The 19,564-nt window shown below is 38.5% G+C and overlaps 1 long non-coding RNA gene across 1 annotated transcript in view; it reads left to right on the top strand.

Annotated features, from left to right (window-relative positions):
* LOC141375373 (uncharacterized) overlaps nucleotides 1-19,564 on the top strand; it is a 129,108-nt gene that overhangs the window by 457 nt on the left and 109,087 nt on the right. The window lies entirely within an intron of this gene.

Consider the following 19,564-nt stretch of genomic DNA (forward strand, 5'->3'; position numbering starts at 1 on the left):
ATATATATATATATATATATATATATATATATATATATATATATATATATATATATATATATTCTTTTTTCTTCTCTCTCTCTCTCTCTCTTTTCCCACATATGCAAGTGGGTGTTTGTGTATCTATGCCGAATTTATGATGGTAGTAGAGTTTGCTTGTTAAATTATTTGAGTGCCATTTGAGATGTGTAAATGAGTCATGTGACCGTAGTACTCAAAAGAGACTCTAGACGCACCTGATCACTGTTACCCTGATGAAGGCAGACTTCTGCCGAAACGCGTTGGTTTTTAGAGATCTAGCCATGTGAATAAAGGCTTTTTAATTTTTTCACTTTACTCGAGTGCCTTGGACTGATTCTTGTTGCAGATTTGATGAATCCCTTACCCAAAGAGCACCGACCATACATTTGAACTTACCCCAGAGCGCTTTTTGTTTTGTTTTTTCTGAAATGCATCGAGGTATGTTCACAAGGAATTCTGCTTCAGAAATAACTCCTCCCCCTTAGTCATCTTCTTATCAAGCAAATTTCTTGTGTTAGCGACGTCACTGACCGGAGCGAGAGGTGGCAGTAAAGCACCAAAAAGGTAGTTGTCACCGAAAAACAGGAAGAAGAAAAAATCGTCGTTCTTGCCATCATACTGTATGGATTTACTTTCATCCTTTAGACACCAGCCTTACAGCTCTGTGAATTTGGTGCCATCACTTATTGATCCGTGATTGATAAATGTAGCTTGTATGCTACTACGCTACTTGACTAAAATAATAGCCTGCTACTAAAAAGCAATTTGATTTACAGAGTAGCAATGCTACTGCACAACACTGGGAGTTGACCATGATAAAGGGGTTCGAGGCCGATTATGAACTGTTCCAGAAAGCAGGTTAGAACTAACTAAAAAAATAAAAAATAAAATAAAATCTAAAAAGTAAAATGAATAAGTAAATAACGAGGAGTATGTAGTAAAATCTGAAAACGTAGTAAAAATCTTGGCTTTTCTTTTTCTGGATTGCTTTTTGGGTTTATAGAAGTGGGTGGGCGGGTCAATCGGTGCTTTTTCAAATACTAATGGTTGGGTTTAGGGAAGGGGAAGAGTGAGGCATTCAGTCGGTTGGTCAGTTAGTAAATCAGTCAGTCAACAGTGGCCTCTGATGGATTTACGTGAGATCAGCAGGCACGAATGGCACTCGTGAGAGAAATTTAAGATCTGAAAAAGCGTACACTCCGGCCTCTGGTGGATTCGCGAAAAACAAAACCTGCAAAACAACGTAGCTCCTGGGATGTATTTTGCTCTGTCCAGAAATGTATATAGGGGTAGGTAATCAGAATGAGGCTGGGTTGGAAGTGTTCTAACAGGAGGGGCCTTTTTATTGGGTTATATCTTCACTCCTTGTCATCCACTGAAAAGATGTTTTGCTGTTTGATGGTCTTGCCGCCACATTTCCTCTTTATAAGTCCAAGGATGCGGCTCTGTGTGTGTAGTTATTGCCGTAATTTTAAAATGCGCCGAAGTGCTCCAGTTCCACTCAGAGCAAATTACATGCACATCACAACGGCTGCTAATTCTTAGTTTGGTCATTAAAAACTCATTAAAATTAAAGTGTTCATTTGCATAGCTCTGTGTGTTGCATCATAAATTATTAATTGAAAATAAATAAATGAATGCAATTTGGAGGAATAAGTGGTGGAACACATGCACCTGCAGAGCTGTTTTGACTGTTTTTGTCGACACTGAGAAAACACAGAAGGGGTGATTCTGATGTCGTTCAAGGTTGTTTTGTGGACTTTTTTTTCCATTATTGTTCTTGGTAACTGATATTAACATACAAACTACTTTTGGAAAGTAAGCACTGCTGTTTTGATCAAGAGCAGAACACCAAACTATCTTTTACCTGCTTCAATGCAAAAAATGTTTCCCTAAATGTTGAAATCCATTAACTGCAGTTGTTCGCTACAGCACTTACTGTATATTGCACTTAGAATTGCTTCAGAAACTACGATTTGACATTCAGCGTTGCATTCAATACTTGATTAAAGTACATGCTTTTATGCGCCGGGCGTCGTGCCTTTATGCCTCGTTTGATATTTTTTGCTGTTATATTGTCTCTTTTTTCATTTGCAAGCATTGGTAATTGCGGCCCTTTTTCAAATCACTTCATTAATTAAATGAGATTGGAAAAGGTTTTGTGCTAATGGATTACGGACGGGCCTGGTGGCTCAGCCCTGTTTACCCGAGGTCACATTTCATTTGCTGCCTATGTCAAGCGACTAGCGGCAGGACCCTCTGAGGCAGACCAATCAATGTCTCCGTGCCCAAGCCCTCAAATGAATCCATTAAAGTTATGCGGATGCATCCTGCCTGCGTGGAGAGGGAGGAAAAAAAAGGTCTCCTGATACCTCTGATAGAAATTAGCCATGAATTAGGAGCAAGGCTGCCTCAGTCTGGAAACAGGCCAAAGCCGAATTAATAGGCCATCAGTGCCTCTTGTGTGTTAAATCCCATTTGTTAGCAGTGTTTCATGAAAGTGTTTTTTCTTCTGGCCTTTCCTAGGACCCCCAGTGCTCCAACCTTCACAACCTCAACTTGTCCAACAAAAATCTAAATTATTCTCCCTGATGTGTGTGTGGGCGTGTGTCTGTCTGTCTGTCTGTGTGAAACCAACACTGGCCAAACAATTACAATGTCACAACTGGCATGCCATATTTGTAGTCCATACAACATTTGTAGTCAATTAGAGAGATTTTATTTTTTTACAAAAATCTAATATTTGACTTGGAGGTCTTAAAGGGAGGTCTTTAAGGCTTAGTTGTGCTTTTAAGATGCAAAGCAATGTGTATTCGTGCTTCATTTGTAAAAAAAAAAACAAAACAATCATGTTATTTTTCCACATATCTTACTTTGATTATATACCGCTACTCATAGTCATATTTTCTAGTTCCTCTGAATGGCCCCCCCAAGACGCTCTGATTGGTCAGCTAACATAATGTGCTGCGATTTACAGATTGGCTCCACGTCTACAAGAAAAGTGTCATGCCCTTACAAGCACTATGTAAATACTGTCAGTTAGAGTAGCTGTTAGCTGGATCAGTTTGAGCCTGAATCAGACAGAAAATGAAGAGCACACAGCTCAACCTCATGCCTGCTCACTAAAATAAAATCTGACAAGTGTCTTTCACATATATTCGGAATAAGCATGTGCAAGTAATAGAAGATGTTCACATTTGTTTTGTGAGTTTGTTATTTGAAATGCACAGAGCATTGCTGAAGATTGTGGGTGTTTACAGTCGTTTGATGGATAAGTATGAATTTGTAGCTAAATTGTTAGCGGTGCCAAACAGCATTTCCCGTTGTTTACATCCTTGTTTACATCCTTGCTACAACATACTGTTAACGCTAGAAACTGTACATGTAGTTAATCAATTTTAACAAATAAAATACTTACAGGTTGTGGCTCACTAACCACAGCGTCATTTATTATGAAGAAGTTTTTAGCCGAATCCAGCACTGAAGGGGGGAAATTCTGCAAGCTGTCCTTTGTCAAATGCTAGAGCTACATTATATCCCCTGAAACATAATTAAAATTAAGTTGTTAGCACTTCTCTTTTTGTGTCGTGTCCTTTGGAAGCCCAAATACAGAAACAGAACAAGCTCTGTGGAAATAGCAGCATTTGGACTGCATTTTGTTGCTATTGACTTGCCGGTCCAATTGTCCAAACTGCTGACACTTCAAATATTTCATAAATAAATACATATGAATTAAACAGTTTAAACAAAGTCGTCTGAAGGAGAGCAGAATTAATTTAGACCTTTATTCACATACAAACATTAAACATCTAACTATGTTTATCTTTCAGATATCATTACAAATATTTACATTGTGTTCTGAAGACGAGCAAAAGTCTTAAGGGTCTGGCATGATATAAGGCTGATTAAATAATGACAGGGTTAAATTAAATTATCATGCCAGCAGCTAGCTCTCTGACACTCTCACATGTTCGCCCTGGTCAGTTCCTGGATGGTCAGTACCAGACCAGCAGGAGGCGCTCAACTTGTAGTCTGTGTGGGTCCTATAACGGCCCTGTATATTGATGGGGATTCTATACTGTCAGTGAATGCCATCTTTCTGATGAGATGTTAAATCAAGGTCCTGATTTTCTGTCGTCATTAAAAATCCCAGGATGACCTTTGAAAAAGAGTAGGAGTTTAACCCAGGTATCCTGGCCACATTTGCCCACTGTTTTCAATGGCCCTTTTCACAAGACTCTAATGACACATTTAACGGTAATCATAATCTTAAATCCTTAATAGTTTTTAATATTTAGATTTTTTTAAATTTATGACATGTATATGCATTTATGTATGTATTCATCTTTACGTCAAATTAGTAAAAACAAATTACCGCTTATGCGAGGCATTTCTAATGCAGCGCCTATGGGGCCAAGAGTAAATTTGACGGTATTTTCTCCTCTGGCTGCCATCATCAGTGTCACACTATTTTTCCCCTGTTTCTGAAAGTCTTGATAACACCATCGTGGCATTTTTACTTTATTATTTCAGCAAATAGGATTGTAAAAAATATATTTGGTATATTCACTGTACTTTAAGTTTACCCAGCTATGATGCCTTCTGCTGCTGAGTAACCCCGAAATGTGGAAAGGGTGTGATCTCAGGAATCCTGTTTAAAAGTAGGCATGTGCATGCTTGCATGCATGTATCACTTTTAAATTGATTCTTTCTTCGCCGTGCACTGACCTTGATTGCTATGCGGTTTATAGGTTGGAAGATTTTAAACATTGGAAGTATACATTGAAGAAGGCAGCATCAAAAATAGAGATTTTAAGTTGTAAATAATTTAAAATGCTGTATGTAGCACTATTTGCACTAAAATGCAATTTGGATGTTATAGTTAAATGTTAACATTCAAGTATCAGACTGCATACAGTGTGCACATTACATCCAAACACTGGAGATTCCCATAAACTGTCAAAAATACTTTGGAACAGCATGTGTAACAATGACACGGTGACAATTTTTGGGTGAACTATTCCTTACAGACACAAAAAAAGTAGATTTGGACAAAGGCTTGAAGATGTACTGGCTACTGGTCCACAAAAGTGTTCGACCCAGGCTGTATTTTCATGATCCGAGCCTCCTGAACTAATCTTAACAGTACATCTCCCTCCTCCGACTGCAGATGCGACCCCTCAGTGCGGCATCATTATTTTCGCTGTGTGGAGAGGCATGAGATAATTATTAGACATATACTTTATACATAAAGTAATGGCTCTTGGCATCTGTGATTCAGAAGAGCTGTCTGGCTCCTTTTCTCATGCCCACTCATATTGAAGCTCTGCATAATTCATTGGAATGTTGCCCTTAATAAAGCGCCGAGTCGTACTGTGAGGCTTTACCGTGTACACTACTGTCTCTCTGTTCACTTTGGCTGTTGCTGAGGGTAGTTTTGTCCCTTAAAGACCAATTAGCAGCCTTTGTTTAGTGCAGCGTAATCGTTTAAACTGATGGATCAAGCTGTTTTCGCCACTCTTAGGTTCAGCACTGATGAAAGTCTGCAGAAGGAGCGAATAAAAACAGAAAAACTGTATCATTTATTCTGTTCCCCAGCTGAGCTCTGCTGATTGTGTATGCGTCCGTGTCACTGACCAACAGCATAGATAACCTCTAAATGAACTTTTGCCCAGCAGAAGCTAATGTGCAAAGCAAACTAGCGTAGAAACTAAAAGAATATTTCAACCACATAACAAGAATTAACCCATTATTTACTCGCCCTCAAGCAATCCAAGGTGTATTTTCCTTTTCTTCTTTCAGACAAACACAGCTGGAGGTATATTTAATAATATTCTGTCTCTTATTGGCTTGTGAATGGTGCTGAATGGTAATGGCAGTGAATGGTGCAAGAGTTTTAAAGCTCTAAGATGTGCACACATCCATAATAAAAGTAATCCATATGACTCCAGTAGGTTAATAAAAGCCTTTTAAAGCAATATTTGTAGAAAAATTCATTTTTGAACTATTATCATTGGTTTCTGCCAACAGCTGTGACCAATATCCAATTTATGTTTAAGTTATATATCTAAGGAGATCCAAAAAAAATAATAATAAATAACTAATATATTTACTATTGCTTGCAATATAGGAATAACAAAATATCAAACACTGCACAGCAAAACACAAATGTTTACTTGGAAAAAGTTGATAATTTCCACTGTACATGATGTATAAAAAAATTATAAAAACAAACAAATAAACTAATAAATAAACAAAAAGTAAATAAACACCACTGACTTTGTAAATTCTGTCATTTATGCATGTAATTCGCTGATCACACTTAGCTCTTACATTTAGATCTAGAGGATGACTCAAGAGAAAAAGTTCCTGCCAATTGATGTTTGAGTAAATGAGCAGAAAAAAACATGACGATATACAAACAAATGACGCACTAAGCTTTCACACTTACAGGAGGTAACATTAACAAAAAGAATCGTTTGCACAAATTAAAGTAGTGTCTGCTTTCGAAGAACCCCTTTGCAAAGCTTTGAAACCTTTGTGAATGTTTTTTTTTCAAATCAGTGGTTCGGAAATGGAGACTGTATCAAAAAGATCAAGTAATTTCAGTAAACTTAGCCTTCAAAATACCTGTTTTAAACTATTTGAATGCATCTATTAATCTATGAACTTGATGAGTTTTGGTCCAACATTTTTAAATTGTTTTCCAGTGTTTATGGAACCAGTATCCAACCTGACCACATTTTGGCTATTTTTGAATATTCTCATATAATGGACACCTTTCCGTTAACACAACAGCAAGCCCTGATGGTTGGCATGATTACAGCTAAAAAGATTATCTTGCTTAATTGGAAATCTCTAATGGATCCAGATGGTTGAACGAGTTGCTTTATGTCAATCAAATGGCACAACTACATCTTGAAACTCTTAAGACTCTTGGGAATTTTGCATTTTTAGTTTGTAAATCTTCGTCTCATTTGAATATAGTCATCTCTTTTATATATATATATATATATATATATATATATATATATATATATATATATATATATATATATATATATATATATATATATATATATATACAGCCATGCAATATTTTGCCAGTACTACTAAATATTGCATGGCTCTTCATTCTTTGCCTCTTCATCCTTTGCCTTTGTGTATTACTCCACCCACATACAGTCAGCAACAACCCAGCAACAAGCAGAGGACGGTCTACAGTTTGACAAATATTACTGCTGTTGGACAACATAATGTACTTTTGAGACTTTTTTTAGTCGAGAATGTAGTTTATTTATAAGAATAGTGCCTATTTTTAAATATTAAAATATATTAAATTTTTACAATTTCTGAGAGACAGCTTGTCAGTAGCCATTAGCCTCCCATAATGAGTAGACTAAAGACAGTTGACGTTTTCAACCACAAGATCAGGACCGCAAATTAACATAAGGTGCATCTCAAATTGCATACTTATGCACTATTGTATGCCATTTTGTAGTACAAATAGTGTAAGTAGTGTATTCACACTGAAAACTCTATGAAGTGTGGAATGATGAAAACTTTACACACTCAACAGCCGCAGATTTGCTCACATAGTGGAAGGGGCGAAGCTATTGGGCGCACATGTTGGATTACTCTATTTAATTTGGATTGTGAAAGCAAAATTTCCCTACGGAAGTGATTATAGCGCCTCCCGATGGTGAATGCAGTTATGCTCATGGCCGGTATTATTTGGTCGTTTGGTCATTTATTTCACTGATATGGCAACCATCAAACGTCATCCAGGAAACGGTTTGAATTTTCACAGTAAAACAATCATAAGTGTTCCATTTGGGGCGACACTACATATACTATGCTGTTGAGTGTGTAAGTGCATAAGAGTATAGTATATAGACGACCTAAATCTAACCTAATATTAACGTCTTATGAAACTGTGTGTCTGCTGGGTAGTTACTTTCAGTAAACAGAATGCCTAAAGAATGCTCTCAAAATAAAGTGTAACCATTTTTGTTATTACTTCAGTTCTTTTTATTCATCCTTGTAGACCCGAATTTGAGGACCACTGGTGTAAACAACAACAGCTCTAGCAGCGTTCTCCTCACCTCTCTGGCCTGAATGTGGGTCAGTCCATCTGAGCAAGCCTACATGAAATGACCCACTGTAATAGATTGAACTGCACATTCAAATTGTCTTCCATAGCTGCCGTCCCACACACGCGAGTACGAATACATCCGCATACACAAGCTCACAGAGTCACGTAAATGAGATCTTAAACGGCTCTGTGCTTTGCCCTCTCTCTCCAGCGCCAGAGTCACGCATCATAGTCCGCAGCCAGCAAAACAAGATGAAATAAAATTCTAAGCCGTCCTGGCAGTCAAGGACACCATTCCCTCACCGTAATAGCCTGTATCGTCTGGACACTCCATGTGTAGCTTTTCTTCATTGCTCTGGGCTTTTCTTCCAACAATAAGCTCTTTATCACTCCTCAACACAATTCATTTAAAGCCACCGTCAAGAAGCAATCAAACCTTAAGTAAGAGGATTCAAAGTCAATGTGTTATTGTTCAGCAAAGTAGCATTGCTTCATTTCCATAATGCACACAAGGAAGATGCCAGGGAAGTCGCACGCAGCGATAGGACACATGAAAAGAAACCATTTCCTTGATTCTATTTATTGGCGTATAATTTGTGTTCTTTTGTGCTGAACGTTATGATTTAATTGTTCCTATTGTTTTATCCTTTCTGCACCGCAATGTCCCAGTTTTCACTCGTGCTTCTCTTATTTTCTTTCTCCTTCTCCGGGATGACATTATGTTTGGCTTTCTTGTCTCTCTGCCCTGAACACCAATGATTTAGCAACTCTTGACATATCCATTACACAGTACAGATTGGCTATTCTCTCCTCCTCATGTCTCAGCACCTATAGAAATGACATGTACCTTTCTATTTTTTCTCTAATGCCCTCAATTCGTGGACCGATGCTTTTAGCTTGAAATGGATTCAAATTTCAGCAGTGCTTCTGTACTATTAACTAGAGACTTCAATCTTAGCAAAGTCTTCCAGGAAAATGGTTTCTGCTTCATAATGCTTTTGCTTGCCCATGTGTGTATTTCATGCACATGTACTTTTTTGTTAAAAGGGTTTCAAATGTTGATTATAGTGAAGGCAGTATTATGGAAGATGTCACTTTATTATGTGTAAGTGTAGTTAGACCCGGCCTCCACAGAGGTAGATCAATGCCTGCTTTTACATCACTCCTTTTTTGCTCCGCCCACAAATTTGCACATGCAGTAGGTAAATAACAACAGCTAACTCAATAGTCTTTGCATCGCCTTCCTTCTAATGCAGAAAGAGTGGATGAGCTTTATTAAAATTAAGCTTCAGACCATGTCAATAAGAGTATGTCAGTAAGAACTTGGTCCTTTATGTCCTTCATTTTACATTAGATTTATATAATGTAATAATTTTATATATATACTGTAATTTATAAGGATCTGAACACGTCATGAAACTATTAAGATACGACAGTAAATCATAGGATATATTCAATAAAACGAATATTTAAAACTTTCTACATAATGCCTCATTCAGACTAGTAGCAACTTTGTAGCTGCCTGTTGCCATCGTTAGCCAACTAAGGCCGCAAGTTCTGTCGTTACAAACATAGTTAATTTGGTTTCCTAAATCCATCGTTTCAATGAACATTCGCAAACTGTGTCGCAAACTTGTACACTTGCAACTACACCACCATAGCTGTAGTTAGAAACATAGTTTCTGGTTGTGTTCTATTCCTAGTTATCCCCCATGCCCTATTCCTTTCAAACCATCAAACATTTAAACTTAGAATGATTTAAAAAGCATTAAAGTCATCTCTCTTACATGTCATTTGCTTTCAAAGTATTTTTTTACAGTTCAGTTTTAGCGATTATCATATTGAAAATTGTGCTCCCTTCGTTGTGCACTTTGAAAACATTGATGCTATTTTGAACACAGCTGTGGCTCAAGACGAAAGCTATAGGTGACCTTTCATTTAAAAGCGGAATTCAATTTACGTCTCCAAAGCTTGTGAAAACTAAATATATGGCATACATTAATGCTTTTAATTTATAATAGGTTATTTATTAAGAAATGTATCTGTACTGTATATGACATGGGCCTGTTGGTTAGAACATTTCTGCAATGGTTTGAATGTGTCAAATTGTAAAAGTAGACTGTAACAATAAATAAAATAAAATAAAAAATAAACAAGACCCTACTTAATAATAACAAAAATAATAATTATTAGTATTATTATTAGGTAGAATTTTTCTTCATTTCTTTATAATTAGCCTACTGTAAATTACAACCAATAACGATTAATATGAATTATATATGAGATTAAAATGTGTTAGCTAAGTGGTTTTGAGTTTTAGAATAGAATATGGAATATTGTCAATAATATTTGTATAGTAAACACTGGCCCCATATGTGCCATCTACATATATTTCAATCAATATGGAAAACGAGTCCATGTTTTTACTAAAACTAATATTAGATTTTTTTAAATGCTTGCGCATGTAAACAATATAATTTGTGTAAAACATTGAGTTTTTTTCTTTTAAGAAGTTGCTCCTCCACCCCGTTTAGAGCTTCATTATAAACGTTTTACATTATAACTAATGTGGTTCAAACCATGAATCTGTGACAGAGAAACTATGGTTTTGGGGAAACACTCCTCACTACATCATTCTTTTTTCAAATGATGCATCGAACTATGATATCCGTCGTTGTTTGGGAAACACACCCCTGGGTGGTGACCTGATGCAAACGCAGGTCTGTGTAGGTCTACAATACGTAGAACAAAATCAACCACTAAGTGAGCTGAGAGTCACTGTTTGTTGCTCAAGATAGCCACTTTTCACTTGCATAAAGTTGAAGGACTCTCAACTTTGTCGCATCGCTCAACACGACCACCTGGTCAGCAACAGTTGATGTCGCTTGCATAAACGAAGGTCGTCTGAAGTCGGTCACTCTCCATTGAAATGATTGGTCCTTGTTACTTTGCCGTTGTGATTCGTTCATAGTGTGAATGAGGCTTGAGATGTTGAATGAGGCCGTTCACATATTCCCTCTTTTGCGACCACAAGTTGGTTATTCCCATTGGAGGCACGCTGCTTGCATGTGCATGGTGTTACATGCCCGCATATTCCAGGCAGATACCACTAGTTAAAAACATCTCAACTTTATCAGAATGTCGCGAAATGCGGTTAAAATGTTAAGCGAATCGATGCGCCTCATGCTTTACACTCACTTTTAGACGCGATATGTGAATGGCATTCCTAAAGTCTATTTTTAATTATTGTTATGGTGAATAGCTAAGAACATTTGCTATAAAGTAAACCTCGGTGGCAGATGCAGATACAGCTACCATAAAGTGAGCTAATTGACAGGGGGTGATACAAACAATCTACAGAATAAAGTGCCGAAAATACTATGACAACTTGTGATTTTATTTTGAACAGAAAACCATAAAGTATGGAAAGTAAATATGAAAACTACCAGTGCATTGTTGTCTTCTTTAGCCACTATTGCTAAACAGTCGTGCTGGTCAACCACTGAAATTTAAATTTGAACCCAACTAGGTGAGTTGTTATGGAAGATCATCAATGAATGCTTAGTTTAACCCAACCCAATATTTTTAACCCTCCTATTGGGAGAATTTTTTAACTATTATTTTTTGGAGTGTAGTAATTCAGTACATTAGAAATACTAAAACTAATGGCAGATTTTAACTGAGCGATATGGTTAAGTACAGTACTGTTGGAGCTTGACTTGACGCCAAACACTACTGGTTTACAGAGAACTCTCACTAGCATGTGTAACAAAACAAGCGAACAACTACTCAGGAAGCACTATTTTTAAATACACAGCCGAGACATGACACAGTAATAATATAATATGATGCTGAACAATTTACCATGCTCAAATGAAGCAAGAACATATTATAACCTGTCCTCTGACACCAGCAAACAAGTCTGTCAGAGCTTGTTGAATTAGTGTGCCTATTGCCATTGGTCAGTTTTTTTTTTTTTTACCCAACTGAACATGTTCAATTGCCATTTTTTGGATCATGGAAGGCCTGAGCATTGTGATGTAATTTTCCAACAAATGGCAACAAACTTGGAATTAGGCCCAATCCCAGATCTACCCCTTAGCCCTTCTTCCAAACCCAGGCTCATTGTGGAAACGTAGCCCCGTGGACGTTTCTGGAGGCTGCGAAATATGTCCCAGGAGGTATGTAGTTGTGCAGTTTTTGTTTTCGCGAATCTGTGCCGTTCACGCCAGTGCTGTTCTCGCGCGAAAAGCCACTGGAGGCCGCTGTCGAGTCACCGTCTGTCCCAAGCGACGATTAACAAAAGACGTCTAGAAAAAAAAAAAAAAAGCAAAGGCCCTTGTCCAATTTTGACCGCGTTTTTGGGTTTCACCGCATTCTCGCCCCGTCTTGAACTTGCTCGCTTTTATTTTTTGGATTCTGTTTTTCATCTTACCTGATTTCTGGAACCGCTCTTCCACGGACTCGAACCCAATCGTCGTCGACGTGGAGGGCTCCTCCTCCTCTGGGCCTGCACTACGCCGACACAACACTACGAGCTAAGCGGACAAACTGGTTGCGGCGGGAAAGCCCTCCACACGGAGGTGACCCAAGAGGAGCGGCGTCACACCGTCCCGCAGCGTTCGCTCGAAAAAAACGAAATGCGGCCATACGTATCTCCGGCCACGTAAATTTCAGTCTCCAGAAACGTCCACGGGGCTACGTTTTCGGAATGAGCCTGGGTTGTAAATAGCCCTTTGAACGAAGATTTTTTAGGACCACACTCGAAACCATGGAGTAAGAAAATTTCCCAGAATACACCAGCCACAACAACAATGTTGCTGAACCCGGAAGTAAGGAGATCCACAAATTAGTATTTTTTGCCAGTATTACAAATTTTTAAGACAAACAAACACATGTTTTAATATATTCATAAGCGCGATCGTGTTTTACCATCATGCTTCCAAAAAAAAAACACACAAAAAAAATGCTAAATTTCACGATCTATAATCCATAATCATAACTCCTGTATAGCAGTCCCACAACATTCTGACACTCGATGACACTCGAAAACCCTGTCAGAAAAGTCTAGTGGCTGAGAATGAGCCTTTTACAGTCTCTGCTTTAATCTTAGTGCTGTTTTCGTGTGTTTACATAGATGATTATGGCCCTGGTGTAAATACACAGAACAGTTATGACCTTATTGCCACATTATATCATTTGGTAACATAATTTATGCCTTCAGTAATTTCATGAAGGTAAATACCAAAAAAGAACACAACTGGAATAACTACAGCAGTCACAATCTTCTGATCCCAAATGGAGATTTTGATGAAATATGATGACATGTGCAGGTGCTGTAGTGCTGTCCCAATTCTTAGGGGTAAATTTTAAGGCCCTTCCTCTTAACCCTCGGATGTAAGGGCCAAGGGGAAGGGGTAGGGGTACAAAAATAGAATTGGGATTGGGCCTTAATCTGATGAGGCATCAGATAAGCTTCACGTAAATGTCTTTTTAGCCCTGAGAATGATAATTTCATTAATTATTGTGTGTGACAATTGGAAAGTGCAAGTGGTGCTGCTTCCTCTCTTTATATTTGAAATAATTAACTTAAACTTGCAAAAGACATGACATGTATACAAGCTGTATGGGATTCTTCTTCAAGCGAAAATTAAATCGATCACCTCCCAGGCCTAACAAATGAAGATATCAGTATTTTTGGATTGTAATTTAATGTAAAAACTGTATAACATTATTAGAGGACCACAGAGCATGATGCAAAATAAATAAAAAGGCAGTTCATGACCCTTTAAAAAAATGCTTTTTGTAAATATACCTATATGTTCACTTCAAACATCATTGCCAGTGTTTAGCAGCATAAAGACTGTCACAACAGCACTATGCTAATACTTAAGAATGCTGGATTTCACCTTGCCTCTTGCTATAGGCTGCTGTGCATGACCTTAAGAGCCATCTGGCCCTGTCTGAAATCCAGAGTGTCTCCTGTAACTGTCTACGGTTTAAATCGCCCTCATCGGCAATATAGCGCGAGGCATATTGTGGTTAATGGTCTGACAAACATGTCTCAGGCAAGTCCTGTCCACTCTCTCCATCTCCCTGAAACTGTCCTTCCTCACCCAGCCACTCCTCCATCACGAGGGGATTAGAGCTAATGCTTTAAATGAGCACGGCCCAGAACCAAAGGGAATTAAAGGCAATTAGCATGCTAACAAACGGCTAATAACATGTCGTTTCCACTGTTTGTAAGGCTTTACCTGTAGTCTTTTGACAAGGGCTTTCATTTCCCCCCTGTAATGAATGTACTCGGGTGGTCTATCAATTATTTAACACAACTTTTTTATATATATATTAGGAATCCAGCTTTGTTAAAAGCCTGGCTAACGTAACAGGATTAATATTTGCACATTTTATCACTACCCTGCCATTACGTCACAAGGGACTTGAGTTTTTGTTCACAAATTTCACAGTAAACGGCAAAACAACTTAGCAGGTTTGCATGAGGTTGCATGAGTGCTGTAGTTACTGTCTCGCTAATTAATCCCATGTAATTAGCACTAGCGCTCTATCATGGTATGTTTTACACTATGATAGTTTTCCCGGAAGCCACACGCTAAGTTATTTATGTCTATGAGAATTGATGTGGGTTTTTCAGTACAGCACAAGATTCATTCCTTCCATCATCGCTGTGCTTGCCCAATAAGCGAGTACTACTAATTACAATAATAATAACGATAATAGTAATAGCATCATTTCAATCTCACTTTCAGTAATTGCATTGTTCCACCCGTTTCCGTTTCTGGTTAAATTATATTTAACTTCATCTATCCCTAGCCCTGCAAACAGGATTACTGGTACTTATCTGAAATGAAAGTGCATCTTTGACGCACTGTAATAACAGGGAGTGGAAAATCCAGTCCATCGCAATAAAGCTGAAACTAATTCATTAGAATGGCTGTCTGCAAGGAGTGTTTTTCGATTCCGCCATGCGGTGCGTGGCTTGGGCCCACCACACCAGTGCTCTCCTGTCTCAAACCCCCCGCAGCCCTTCCCTGGAGCAAATAATAAAGGCGATGATGAGGGCCATTTGTGTGATGTGCCATGACCTAAGATGGGAGAAAGGGCTGTGGAAAAGATCACAGCAGCTGCATCAACAGCCATGTGCGTCAGGCCTCTTCAAAGGCCTCTGCTAAAAGGCCAAGCTGAACGCAAACAAGACTATCAAACTCTGTAACTTCTCTGGAGATGCTCAAAAAAAAAAAAAGGGGGGGGGGGGGTGACTAGAGGAGCCGTGTCGTCCGTGCCTCCTGTTCCATAATGGAATAGAAACACAGGAGCCCTGTTTGGTCACCAAACACAATTAACAGGGTTCCTTCGCCCACATCAATACTGCTATTTGCATAGCGTATTGATCTGAGCTCCTTATAATCACAAAATGTTAAGTGCACCAATTAATTCTCAATCTGTTTGTGCCCTTGTCTGTTCGCCAAGAGCTCTGAAGGTCAGTGCGAAAATGAACTGCTCTTTGATTTTTCCTCCTTTTTTTGTTTAGACAATGCCATTCTCTTTCTTACAGCCAAAAAGGCCCATCCTAGCTTTTTCATTATCATTCCTGGTGAGACTGGCTAAAGTGTTTGGAATCTTGTGATCTGATTTGTCCTTTTAAACAAGGTGTTCACTAATAGACCTCTGTCCCATCTTTATATAACGCGAAACTCTCAATATCTACCATATTGGGCATATGCATCACTACATGGGGCATAAGATCATGTGTTTGGATTTATTTTTGACCACACTTTGTTACTATTCTTCATTTATTTGTTTGCTGGAAATAAGAACTGTATTTCGAAATAGTTTTAAAACAAATCATTGCGCTTAACAAACTAAATTAAATATTAAGGCGAACTGATGTCTTCAGCGGATTGCGTACAACACCGTTTCCTTACTCCACTAAAGTAAAAGAGTAAAGAGTCAAAGTGAAGTGAAGGGAAAGTAAAGAGGCTGAAGGGAGGAGGCTCATTCTTTATCCTCTTTTATGCTGCAGATGGTCTGTTTTCTTGCCAGTGAAGCATTCAGTTTTTCCTTACAATCGCCGGTGTTACCAATTACAAAGTATAAATTTAGTCATTATTTACTGTAGCTTCAAAAACTTGCAGCATACACCACACAGTCAATGCAAACCTCTCATATGTATCTTGAATCTTCACCAGTAAATTTAATCTCTTGTTAGAAAGTAATTCAGTCATTCCGAATCATAATAGTTTAAAAGGTGACGATAATAGTTAAACATGGCAGTTTGTTCATCTTTTAGGTTGCTGAAAAAATTAATTGCTTCTTTGTTTTTTCCGCACTTCACTCTCGCATTTGTCCGTTTCTGAAAAATTCAGATGTCAGAAGCACATCAATAATTATGCACACATTATTATCATCAACTCAAGAAGTTTGTTATTTTAAATATAGACTCGATCGCAAGCTTTCTGGAGAAAGTGAAGCTACTCGCACTTTAAGACGGCCTTGTAAAACAAAAACAGGACCAGGCAGATTTTGTTCTTCTTGGATTTGTGGCTGTTCATCAAGACGACGACAAGGTTTGTTTGAGCTCAGGTCAACCATGGCCTTTTATTATTAGTAATATATGTAAATGCATATTATTATATGCATTTTCCTGGCTTGTTAATAGAGTGATTGACGTTTCTCTGTAAACCAATAGCGTCTAGTTGCGCATCTAGCTCCGACTTTTGGTACCCTTTTGTGCTAGCTACCCTTTGCAAAGGGTACCCAAAAAGTAGTGAAACAGTGAAAACAGCCATAAAAGCCTATTGTATCGTACCATATCATACCACTCAGTGGAAATGGGCCATTAAAGGGAATGGGAGATGAGACTCTGATTGATTTGATGTATGTTATGCTCAAAACACACCCATAACTTATTAAGACAATAAGCACAACCCTGTTAGACCATGCACCAGGGCGCAGAGCATTTTTACATCCTTGAAATAGCAAAAGTGGATTCAGACACACCCTTAATGTGTTTGAGCCATGCGCTTTAGACTTTGTGCCTAAATCCTTAAAATAGGGCCCCTCGTCTTAAAAGTCTGACAAAACGTTTCACTCTTATCAACATAAGTCCAATGCCACAAAACGCTCAAAAAACTGGCCTTGTTACACCACTATGGAACATGACCTTGCTCTCGCTCCTCTATTTGACTTGATCATAGTAATAAGTTAGCAGCTGCTCTCATTCTCCTGTTTGTGACATCTCTATCCTTTGGGAAAATGAAGGCTGCATCCGCATGTGAGGATTATGTATGAGAATGTACCTTTCACTTTTCATAAATAGGTACTGCGTATTTTTATCTTTATCTTTTAATGAAATCCTATCTACTGAAAGCTCGAGGTTAGAGGTGAGCTGTGACATAATACAATCGCTCTTTCTTTCCATATGATTGAGAATTTGCTCTTTTTGATCGAGCGGCTTGTTAATATAGAAATATACACTGAAAGGAAGAGATACAGCGTCCTTTGTTCGCTTTTGCCCTTCCGTGTCTACTTAGTCCTCCGGTTTGTGAGATCTGTTTGTGTTGCATGATGTGAAGAGAGGTGCCAATTGAAATCGCAGCTCAATGGCTCTCACTTGTATCGCACCTTTGTGTATGAGATTGGCGGTGCATAGCCAACAGATACAGCTATAAAGCATTAGCAAAAGAGTGCCGAGCGTGTTTTGGCGTCGTCACATGTCCTCGCATGTCAGGTATGTGGCTGTGGCCACCCATTCTCCATCAATGCGGCAGTCAGCGGTTACGGCCAAGTGACAAATGAGCTTGCCTTCAGCGAAAGATGAATTTCAATCTACTACACCTGTGCCACCTCACCAAATGAAAGGCCTGATTGCCCGCTATTGCGTATTTGAAATGCTTAATTCCTCCATTAAAAAACCTATTTACATGAATTAGGGACAATTAGCGTTTTCAGGCCCATTCCGGCTTTGTTCGCCCTGTCCATTAACATTTAAAAGTGTGGGCTGCCAGACGCAAGAAAAAGCCCCGTGATCTGATTTGAGTTGACCCCCCACGTTGGGTGCCTGGATAGACCCTTTTCATCTCGCCTGGGCTGATGAGAAGGAGCTGGCCTTGCTTCTCAGATTTGCCTCAATTACACATAATCAACAAAAGCAATTCAGGCAGGGGCGATCAAGAAAAAGAAATGCACTGAAAGAAGAGGTCTGCTAGAGACGGACAGGGCGAAATTGCTCTTAGACTTCATTAAAAACACAGACTGTAAATGTGTGCAGCGTTATTGAAAAATAAGGCTTCATTCTCTGTATTTCCAGATCAACAAATGCAAGGAAGGGGCAACTAGAAGGAAAAGGTGAAGGTAGAGAAGTTTTAATGAGCTCACATGAGATGCATTAATTGCTTTACTCCTGATTTTGTCATTTCCTGCACGCTTAAAAATGACTCCATTGAGGCCATTTATACCCATCCACCGGTCTCTCTAAAATTACACATGCTGACCCCAGTTGCTCATACATAGAAAGGGTTCTTGCAGCAAGGATCGGTTAGAGTGAACGATTTAAAATGTCATGGGTTTCTACAAGAGGGTTAGAGAGCTGAGAATTATTATTTTTATTCTCACTTCAAGTTCACTAAAAAAAGGGGGTGAGCAATAGTGTACTTTCCCTGCTCTTTCTAGCTCTCCTGCTCTTTTTTCAGTGGTCTTATTCAGCAAGCTTTTTGAGGGTTCAGCTTTTAAACACAGGTCCCATGCCAGTGATGCATATGAAGATATTTCCACTTTTTAGCTGTGGGTAGTTGGTTCAAAAGAGGTTGAGGAAGATCAAAGCAGAATGCTGGATGCTCCTAGAAAGGCACAAAAGAAAGAGTGGGCTTCATCCAAACTCAATGTGCCTGAACAGAGATGAAAGTGATGCTTCTGTTCAACTTGTGATTGAGATTGCTCACAATTTTATCTGTTTATCTTCTTTTTATCATTTAGATCTTTACAGTTGAACTGAAAAGCATTTTTCACATTGATTAAATGCTTTTAAATTGCAACAGTTCCATATATACATTTATACTACAGTATATTATTCAACATTGATGTGTCAAGAAATGCTTTACAGTAGGAGTACCGAATTAGCAGATTACAATTATTTCTTAAGGACCATATGACACTAATGGCCAGTTATCACTGAGTGGTACAGTTCGGTATTCTTTTATGGCCATTTCCACTGTCAAAAGGTACCAAAAAGTGAACGTAGTGTACCACTTTTTGGGTAACCTTTCGAAAGGGTACCTAGCACAACAAAAGTGTACCAAAAGGCAGAGCTAGATGCGCAGCTGAACGCTATTGGTTTACAGAGAAGCGTCACTAGCTTGTGCACAAACAGGAGAATGAAAACAAAGGAAAGCACCTTTTTAAATAGACAGCCAAGACATTACACCAGGGGTG

The sequence above is a fragment of the Danio rerio genome, chromosome 7, assembly GCF_049306965.1.
Source record: "Danio rerio strain Tuebingen ecotype United States chromosome 7, GRCz12tu, whole genome shotgun sequence".
Classification (NCBI taxonomy): Eukaryota; Metazoa; Chordata; class Actinopteri; order Cypriniformes; family Danionidae; genus Danio; species Danio rerio.